Source organism: Pithys albifrons, chromosome 2 (genome assembly GCF_047495875.1).
Source record: "Pithys albifrons albifrons isolate INPA30051 chromosome 2, PitAlb_v1, whole genome shotgun sequence".
Lineage (NCBI taxonomy): Eukaryota > Metazoa > Chordata > Aves > Passeriformes > Thamnophilidae > Pithys > Pithys albifrons.
In genome coordinates this window covers 1,524,794-1,534,829 of record NC_092459.1, presented here as the reverse complement: position 1 = coordinate 1,534,829, position 10,036 = coordinate 1,524,794, and positions in this window count along the sequence as shown.

The window sequence follows — 10,036 nt, the reverse complement described above, 5'->3', positions numbered from 1 at the left end:
CTGAGAAATGTGTAAAGCAATGATTGGAGGGATCTTATTATAAAAGCCATGGAAACAAGAACTGGGGCACATGCCTGTCATCCTGTATTCCTGTGGGCTGTAGGCCCTGTGTTGTTAAAGGACCTTTACTTTTTATCTTACCCTACACTAACGTGGCTCAGAGTCCTGTTTTTGGGGAGAGGGGTCACTCACAGCATCAAAGTGTATCTATTATTTACCATGGAGAAAAATGGGCTTTCTTTTAACTCCTCTAAATGCCATTTCAAAGGCAACCTCCTATTTTCTTGATTTCACCTAGTTACAGAATACCCTGAAACAGTGATAATTGCTTTTACTTTCCAATATCACACTGCAGCCTCGATTTCTGGTACCCCAGTACTTTGGTGCTATCTTAATGACCCTATTCAGCCTCTACTTGAGTCAATAACAAAGTCACCATGGACTTCAACAGGACCAGGATAAATTCCAGACAGCTCTATTTATTAACAATATTTCCCCCCTTATTCTATAAGACTTCTATTCCTCAAAAATATGAAGTCTGAAGAGCAATACAGCATAGCTTTTTCTCTTCTAAAGAGATTGTTGCATTCAGATTGCACAATAGGAAAGGTCTCTGATGTGTGCTACCCCTTTTTCCTCATGCTTGGGAGACTGCTAGCTAATCCAAGCCCAAACTCTTCCAGGAGATGTTCTAGCATTAGGAGAGTATGGGAGATCTGTAGAGTTTGCAGAGCAGTGCTCAAGCTGCGTCCTTCATGATTACCCAAAATTTCCATTCTCAAAAATGGCAATGACAGTAAAACTCATAGAATCTTTGAATCATTAAGGTTGGAAAAGACCTTCAAGATCATCAGACCCAACCTTTGGCCAAATACCCACATGGCCACTAAACCATATGGCAAAGTGCCACTTCTACTTGTTCTTTGAACACATCCAGGGATGGTGACTTCACCACTGACCTGGGCATCCTGTTCCAATGCTTAACCACAATTTCAGTGAAAGGATTGATCCTAATATCCAACTTGAACCTCCCCTGGGGCAACAGGAGGGCATTTCCTCCTGTCCTATAGCTAGTTGCCAGGTGTAGCCCAGTCTGGCTACAACCTCCTGTCCGGGAGTTGGGCAGAGTGAGAAGGTTCTTCCTGAGCCTCCTTTTCTCCAGTCAGCTACTCCAGCCCTCTTAGCTGCTCCTCATCAGACTTGTGCTCCAGACCCTTCCCCAGTGCAGGGGAATGGGTTCTCTCCAGCCCCTGAGACCCAAGCGACTGTTTCCAAACATGTCCTGTCCCACTAAAATCTCATCCTACAACCACACTGTATGTCCAGTACGTGGCTGGGCAGCATTCATCAGTTTCTGGGAGGATTACTGTGGAATTACTGATCTACAACTTTTAACGTACTGTCGCAGTCTTGGTCTCTTTGGGAAGGGCCCAGACCAGCGACGGGGTTCGCAGACTGCCAGCTGAGCTGTCGTTCGCTGCTATTCCCTGACCCTAGGTATGGTTTGCCTCGTGAGCTGAGAACAAACACCCAGGAACCAAGGATGGTCTGACCTGATCCGAAGATCCAGGCTGATCCAACTTTATTGGGGGGAACAGGGGTTTATATAACTTGGGATAGGGAAGGTTCTGGAAAAGGGGAGGAACTAAGGCGGAGCATGCAAATCCGCTAACAACTATAGGGTAGGAGAACTGAGGGGGTGTGAACTGGGGTGGGAACTAGTGACAGGCAGGGCAGGGCCCGCCCCCTAGAGGGAGCTGGCCAATGGTAGCTGCACCCTTGGTGACAGCCTTGGTGACAGCCCCTGCCTGCCTGGGGGAAGGTTCTGGAACTGGGAGAGCAGTAGACATCTTTAATTTAATAAAAAATGGGGAAATAACTGATAACTGAGAAAGTCCTTGTTGTTATGTCACTGTCTGGATTCATGGGGGTCTTCCTGGACCTTCCACACGTCGAACTCCGTACGGCGATCCCTTGCCCTCCTCCATTCCTGCATGTCCATATAGTCCCCATCTCCAACAACGTACATTATTGTTGCATATTTTAGAGATAAATGTTATTCATGAAGAGTTTTCACAAGTTTTTTCTCCTGTATTTCAGTTTCTGCTCTGCAGAGAACGTATTAGGTCAGTACTAGGAGTTGTTCTGATTTCATTCCCATGTTGAGGGCACAATGTGGCACAAGAAGTGAAAGTGTTTGTCTTTTTCAGGTGATTTTTTTTATTGCATCTAACACCGGTGGGTTTTTTTCAATATTCCATCTGAAATCACGGAAAGCCATTGTTTCTAGCTTAATGAAATCTCAAGAATGAGAAAAAAATATTCTTTTTATTCCACAATATTTTCATTTAAAGATGTGTTCAGATTTGACCCTATACACAGGAGTACGTGGGTGAAGATTTTAATAGCAGGTACCAGTCCAATGCAGTAATGGTATTAAAAGAGAGCAGCAGTTTCAGTAACCTCTCACAGCAGCCATTACTAATGTCTCAGAAGACAAAAATAAATGCTATGGATATGAACGAAGGAATAACTTCATCTGTGGTTGCTCAATATCTTACAACATGACAATTTAAAGAGCTTTCAAAGAAATGATCAGCTATCTGGAAAATAAATATTTAGGGGTTTTATAACTTAGTGAAGCACTGAAGACAATTTGTTGCTAAATTTTTTAAAATATGAACAGAAAAATCCACATAATTAGATGCTTAACAGTCTGGCACCAGTTCTGTTCCCACTAATGAATTATCTGACTGAGGACTCAATTAATAAAAAAATTAAAGGAAGATAATATAATTAACACAAATCGATATGGGTTTACAGAAAATAAATGCTGTCAAATTAACTTGTTTTGGTTTTCTTTCCTTTTAATGAGATGACAAATTTGATTGAGTTCTAGAGCACATTTAACTTGCAACCACAGGGATGTTGACTACAACAATAACAATTAATCAAAGTGCCAAATGTATTTAATGGATCTAAAGTTATCTATTTTAACCTGAAATGAATGAAGAGAATAATGACTAAACATGTAAATTCCTAATAGATATTCAGGTTTTGGTTCCTGCCCTGACAATAGTTTATGTTCTCATTAGTGAGAATAAATAATATCTATGGATGATAACATTTGTAAGTGACTGAAAGATAGCAGTAAAAGTGGTTAAGAAGAAAAATGTACCATGATGTTGATTGTTCGACAAGCTGGATGTCAGTAAACAAGTTATTAACAGATGAAAAATAAATTTGCATATTGTAGAAGAAAATACATCATTTTCCCCTTTGAGATGGTGGAGTCTGCTCTGCAAAACAGCAGCTTTTAAAGGGAATTGTTGGTTGTAGGGGATGATACACCAAGCATGAGCTTGAACTTGAGGGCAGAAGGCCAAGAGTTTCTTCTGTCTAAATAAACAAGAGGATATAAAGTACTTATTTGTAAAGGTCATGCTGCATCTCTTGCAGATGTGAAGCAATGGAATGTGGAATAATATCCTCCTTTTTGATACTTCCCGTCAAGAAAGCTGTTGGTGAGCTGAATAAAGTGATGTTGCATCACTGGTGTCAAGCCAAAACATTGCCTGAAGCATTACAGAAAATGACCTGAGGTCCTGATGGACACCACGTTGGGCATGAGACAACAATATGTCCTTCCCACAAAGGTGGTAAAATGGTATCCTGATCTGCACTGGGAGTGTTGGAAGCAGGTAGGAGGTGAACATTCCCCTCTATTAAGCTCTGGTGAGGCCACACCTGGAGTACTGTGTCCAGTTCCAGGCTCCTCAGGACAAGAACATGAACAGACTTGAGATATTCTAACAAAGGACCACTGAAATGATCAAGATTCTGAAGAATCTTTCAAGGGAAAAGGCTGAGAAAGCTGTGACAATTTAGCTTCAAGAAGAGAAGGCTCTTGGGGGATTTTATCAATGTATATAAATCCCAGAAGGGACAACACAAAGAGAACAGAGCCAGGCTCTTCTCAGTGATGCCCAGTGACAGGACCAGAGGCCACGGCCACTCACTGAAACACATGAACTTCTTTTGAACATCAGAAAACACTTTTTTACTGTGACAGTGGCCAAGCACTGGCATTGGTTGCCCAGGAAGGTTGTGAAGCTTTGCTCCCTGGAGATATTTAGAAGTCATCTAGACATGGTCCCGGCCAACCAGCTCTACAGGACCCAGTTTGAGCAAGGAGGGTGGACCAGATGACTTCCAGAAGTTCCTTCCAACTTCAGCTGTTCTGTGATTCTGTGAAGTGTAAGGGAATCTACCAAATAATGAAAGACAAAGCAAACTTCATTTATGTTGGGATAGACCTGGACTTTGTGAAATGGACAAAAGATGGATAGATGAAGATGCCGAGGTTGAGGAGCCTGGTCCTGGCAATGTTAATGCACCAAATTTAATGTTTCCCCTGTTTAATAAATGTAATGTTACCAGGTCTGCCCATTATATTTTCCCTGTAGCAGTCCCTATCCAAGTTCTTCTTCACATAAACCCCTAGGATTTTCCTGCCAACACTACCCTGATTGGCCCCAGTTTGGTGCATTGCAGTAATTCTCCTTACATGGTTATGTTCGGATCCCTGTTTCCCGTTGGTCCTTTCCTTGTTCCTCCCTGTGCTGGTTTAAACGTGAACCAGCAGGGAAAATGAACTCACCATGAGAGAGATTATAAGTCGGAGGCTAAAATTTAATAATAATATTACAATAAATACACTGACACAAAGAGATATTGCTTTCAACTCACAAAACCCGGCAGTATAACCCAGTGTCCTGGGGCACAAACCCAAGGGGGTTTGTTTGCCCTTGTGCTGAGACCCTCTGTGGTTCCCCCAAGTCCAGAGCAAAAGCAAGTGAAAGACCTGTTGGTGCAGGCGAGAGCTGTGGTCTGGGTGAGAGCGGTGATCTCCTCCTGTCAAGGTCCTGCTGCTGCTCTGGATCCAACGAGAAGTTCCTGAGGTCTTCTTACCCACCACTTATGTACCCTCAGGGAGCACCCAGTCCCTCCCCCTGGGCAGGGACTCACACAATGGGTGATTAACTCTGGGAGCCAGGGGGTGTTGAGCTGTTGATGGCCCATTGGCAGCTCCACCCCCTCAGGCTGGGTGTGAAGGTGATAATGGCTCCCTGGGCAGCTGCTGCTAATGGCCCATTGACCTTGGGGAATGAATAGAGGGGGTAGAATACACAGCTTTGATCATCCCCCACACAGTGATAGCTGGTCCCTCCTGAACTAGGACACTCCCCTGCTTGGGGATGCTTCTCTCCTCCCCTTTCTTCTCCCATGTTCTGGAAACCTCCCTCAACCCCTTTATAAGCCGGGCACCCAAATAAACTTTGCTTCTTCTTCTGTTGCCACCTGGCCTCAAGTGTGGTCCTTCCTTGGGGGACTGCACCGGGCTGGGTGCAGGGGGTGCCATCCCAGGCTTTGAGAGGCAGCCCATAGGACCTGATATCACTTTAAGCCTTTGGCCCTAGTGCCTCTCAGAGCTGAAGACCCGTGCTCCTATTTTTGGACCTTCACCATCCACCAACACATTTATTCATGTTAATAACAAGGTAATACAGAGAACTGAAAGAGTTAAAATATATACCCAATCAAAAGGCTTTACTGGTTTGAGATTTAACTTCAATAAAACCCAGAATGGAAAACAGAATTGTGTCTTTATCACATATAGTGAGTAAGAAAGGAATAATTTGTTAAATTAGGCAAAGATTTTATGTCCATGGCCTTAAAAATTAAAACCAAGATCATGCTATTATTAGTGCTTCTACAGGTACACTGTAGTTCATCCAGCAGTTGTTCCATGCAGGTTTTCTGGCCCATGTTCTGCAGCAGTTAGATCAACTGAGACATTGCAGCTTTTGTTTCTGTGGCCATCCCTCAGTTCCTGGTCTATCCATAATTATTTTAATGACTTGTACAAAATGGATTGGCTGCTCTACTTTATACTAATTCCATATTCAGAGAATGCACAAATGCAAATCCCTAGGGAATGAGAGAAGCTGACCAAACAGCAACAGGGGAAGGGGAATGGGAAAGGGGAAAGGGGAAAGGGAAAATGGGAAAGGAGAAAGGGAAAGGGAAAGGGAAGGGGAATGGCCTAAGCCCCATTATTACCTGAGCTAAAGTCCGTGAAGGACACAGTGCAGTATATGAACAAACTGAAGGGAGAGTCCAGGGAATGTTGGGACTCCAGATACTTTAGGAGCAATTTCAGGAGCCTGAAATGCATTTCCCCTACAGATACAGTTTGCTGACTCTGCTACATCTACTTTCATGTACCGAGAATGTTTTAACTCCCTAAAGCACTGCCTACGGTCATATTATCTGAGTGCCTACTGCCAGAAAGCAAGTTAAGAGAGTGGAGGAATTAAAAAGAAAGGAAAGGGGGAGGTGATACTGGAGGAAAAAAAATATATTCTCTAAACAGATAATAGGCCAGGTCCTAATTTTTCTTCTCTTCCCATTAAACTGGTTAACCCTCTCATGCCATGAAATTTAAATAGACAATGCACTATGCTGGCTATACCCTAAAATGAAAAGAGTGTATTTCATCATACAAATAGAACTTAAATTTTGCTTTTTTGTTAAATCACACACAAACTGTATCCACATAAATATAGCTGAATTAAATTAAACTAATAAATGGCATTTCCTAACTTTCTCTCATTTTAAATATTCTAAGACTTCCTTTTAATGTCTACAGTTTGTCTGTTCTTGATTATGTGTCTCTAAGTATAGAGGAAGGGGGGGGTTCTTTTGGAATGGGTACAGTAAAGGTGAACAGTGTTTCAAATCTAAGTGTCCATATTCCAGGTCAGAAAACTGAAGGATAACCTTATAAAATTAGTTTCAAATTTTTAAGGAAATGAGTTTAGCAACTTTTCTCTGTGGTTTGTTTTCCAGGAGGAATCGGGTTTAGAAAGGCTTAATTCACTTTCAGAAGGTGATTGTAGGGAGGAAGAATACACTGTAGCTCTGACAGCAGCTCCCAGGTCTTTCCAGACTCCCCTTTGTGTTAGAAAGGATAAATCATCCTGTGGTGGATCATGCATAAAGTCTTCAATTTATTGCTGTATCACATAACTGCTGTTTTTTCTGTTGGCCATGGAATGCCATGAAGTTAAAGTTAGCACTCAGCATCACTGTTCAAAATGGAGTTTTGGTCCTAAGACAAGGAAATACAAGCCACCAACATGGAGCAATCCAGGCTCATATGAAGGGGTTAAACACTTACGAAGTTCATTTAACCTAAGCTGAGCACCTACATTGGATCAGCATAAAGATTAAGGGATAGTGGCATCAGACATAAAGACCTAAAATGTTCTTCATTCTTACCCTGGGAGATTGATTGTTCTTGCTGCAGAGAGTCTGGAGTAGGTAGAACAGTTCAGAAGAGGACAAGCCAAAGTTGCAGCTTGGTGTTTGGTGAGGAATCCCATCATATTGCCTCTAGGTTCAGGTCCAGGCCCAGGTCTTTGTTGACATCACATACCCAGGTTTCTTGTGGAAAAACAGTCTGTACAGAGGACATTAATAGAGAACATAATTAAAACTGGATACAAGAGTTCTCCTAAGTACAGTAACACAGAAAATAATTGGAGGAACTCCCTTTTCCAAACAGCCCACAGGTTGTGTTGCTTGGTCTGGGAGAACTAGACTGAGAAAACCTGGACATGAGCCAGAATGTGTAGGCTCACAAACTGGGATTCCTGCTGTCAAAAACTGGTGGCCAAGTGAGTACCAGAGACAAGTAAGTGATATTTGAGCTGATTTTTTTTATCATGATTACAGAAGTGTGTTCACTTGTGAGGTGCTCACTAAAAGAAAGTGCTGGGGTTTGTCCAGAAAAGGGCAATGAAGCTGGTGAAGGACCTAGAGAAAGAGTCCTGTGAGGTGTAGTTGAGGGAGCTGGGGTTGGTAAATCCAGCAAACTGTTTGGACCTGTCCACAGGGGCTCAACACACGTGGCTGAGCTTTCCAGACTTGACAAAAACTTCATAGAATCATAGAATTATAGAATCGATTGGGTTGGAAAAGACCTCCAAGATCATCGAGTCCAACCCTTGGTCCAACTCCAGTCCATTTACCAGATCATGGCACTCAGCGCCACGGCCAATCTGTGTTTAAAAATCTCCAGGGATGGTGAATCCACCCCCTCTCTGGGCAGCCCATTCCAATGCCTGAGCACTCTCTCTGCAAAGAATTTTTTTCTGATCTCCAACTTAAATTTCCCCTGGCAGAGCTTGAGCCCATCGTGCCCCCTTGTCCTATTGCTGAGTGCCTGGGAGAAGAGACCAGCCCCCACCTGGCCAGAACTTCCCTTCAGGCAGTTCCAGACAGTGCTGAGGTCACCTCTGAGCCTCCTCTTCTCCAGGCTAAACACCCCCAGCTCCCTCAGCCTCTCCCCACAGGGCTTGTGCTCCAGTCCCTTCACCAGCCTTGTTGCTCTTCTCTGGACCCGCTCCAGCACCTCAATATCCTTTCTGAACTGAGGGGCCCAGAACTGAACACAACACTCAAGGTGTGGCCTCACCAACACAGAGTACAGGGGAAGGGTCACTGCCCTGGGCCTGCTGGCCACGCTATTTTTGATACAGGCCAGGATCCCATTGGCCTTCTTGGCCACCTGGGCACACTGTTGGCTCATGTTGAGCTTCCTGTCAATTAGTACTCCAAGGTCCCTTTCTGCCTGGCTGCTCTCCAGCCACTCTGTGCCCAGCCTGGAGCGCTGCAGGGGGTTGTTGTGGCCAAAGGGCAGGACCTGCACTTGGCCTTATTGAACTTCATCCCATTCTTCTCATAAGTTTCTTGCTTCTGGGTTTGGTGATTGGTTTTGATTGAAGAATGAACAGTGATGGGTTTGGGAGAATGTAAATGAAGGGAACAGAATTTTTAGCAGGGCCTGGTAATGATAGAACAAGGGGCCATGGTTTTAAACTGAAAAAAAAAGAAATTCAGACTAGAAATAATGAAGGAATTTTGCAATGTGGATGGTGAAACACCAGGCACAGATTGTGCAGAGAAGTGGTAGATGTGACATTCCAGGAAATATGCAGAGTCAGATTGGTTGGGATTTTGAACAATCTGATCTACTTGAAGATGTCCCTGCTCATTGAAGGGGGTTGAATTAGATGACTTTTATTGTCCCTTTCCAACTCAAATTATTCTATGATCCTACAGTTGTGTGATTCTATGAAAACCCTGTTTATATCTGCAGAGATAGTAGAGAAATTAGATTTATGAGCAAACAATACAGGAAGTTGTATCTTTAGGAGAGGAATCTTGGTATTATTCACAAAGAAAAGGTATAGAATGTTTACCAAAGCAGTGATTTTGTAAATCCATTAATAAGCAGGCAGTAAATTTTTTAATTATATTTTGAGACACCTGCAATGTTATGTGTTTTACCCCTGAGAATTGCAAAGCTTTTTAATAAAAAAAATACTGAATTGTGAAATACACATGATAACCTATGGAATAAAGGCGGGGCAGAGGGGGTGGGGGGGTGGGTGAGAAGAAATAGTTTGCAGGAAAGGTACCAAACACATCCACAAATCCTTGGTTTTCCTAGAACTCGGAAACCTGCTGTTACATGACAGCAGCGAGCAGCAGAGGGCGCTGGGATAAATGGATTTGTTTTAAATTCCAGCTAACAATTGTTGGGAGTTGGACACTGAGGGAGTTAGACTTTTATTTATAGATATTCACGCTGGTATAAAAGCGGGATTGAAAGTCCATTTCTGAACCAAGGCCTTGATTAGGGGCAGGCAAAGTTAAAAAAGAAAAAATAAATACTATCACAACCAAAACAGTAATCCTGGAAACAGGATATGGAATGAGGGCTGCGTAATTTTCTCAGTTGAAATTAATTTTTTTTTGACTTCTCAGCAAAGTGGCCATCACATTGTTGCACATCCTCTTCCTCCCAGAGCTATTAACTGATATCTAATTAGGATTATTGGGATATTCGACCTAGTCTGTATTCTAACTATCCTACAGTGGGCATTACTGATTATATTTAAGAGGG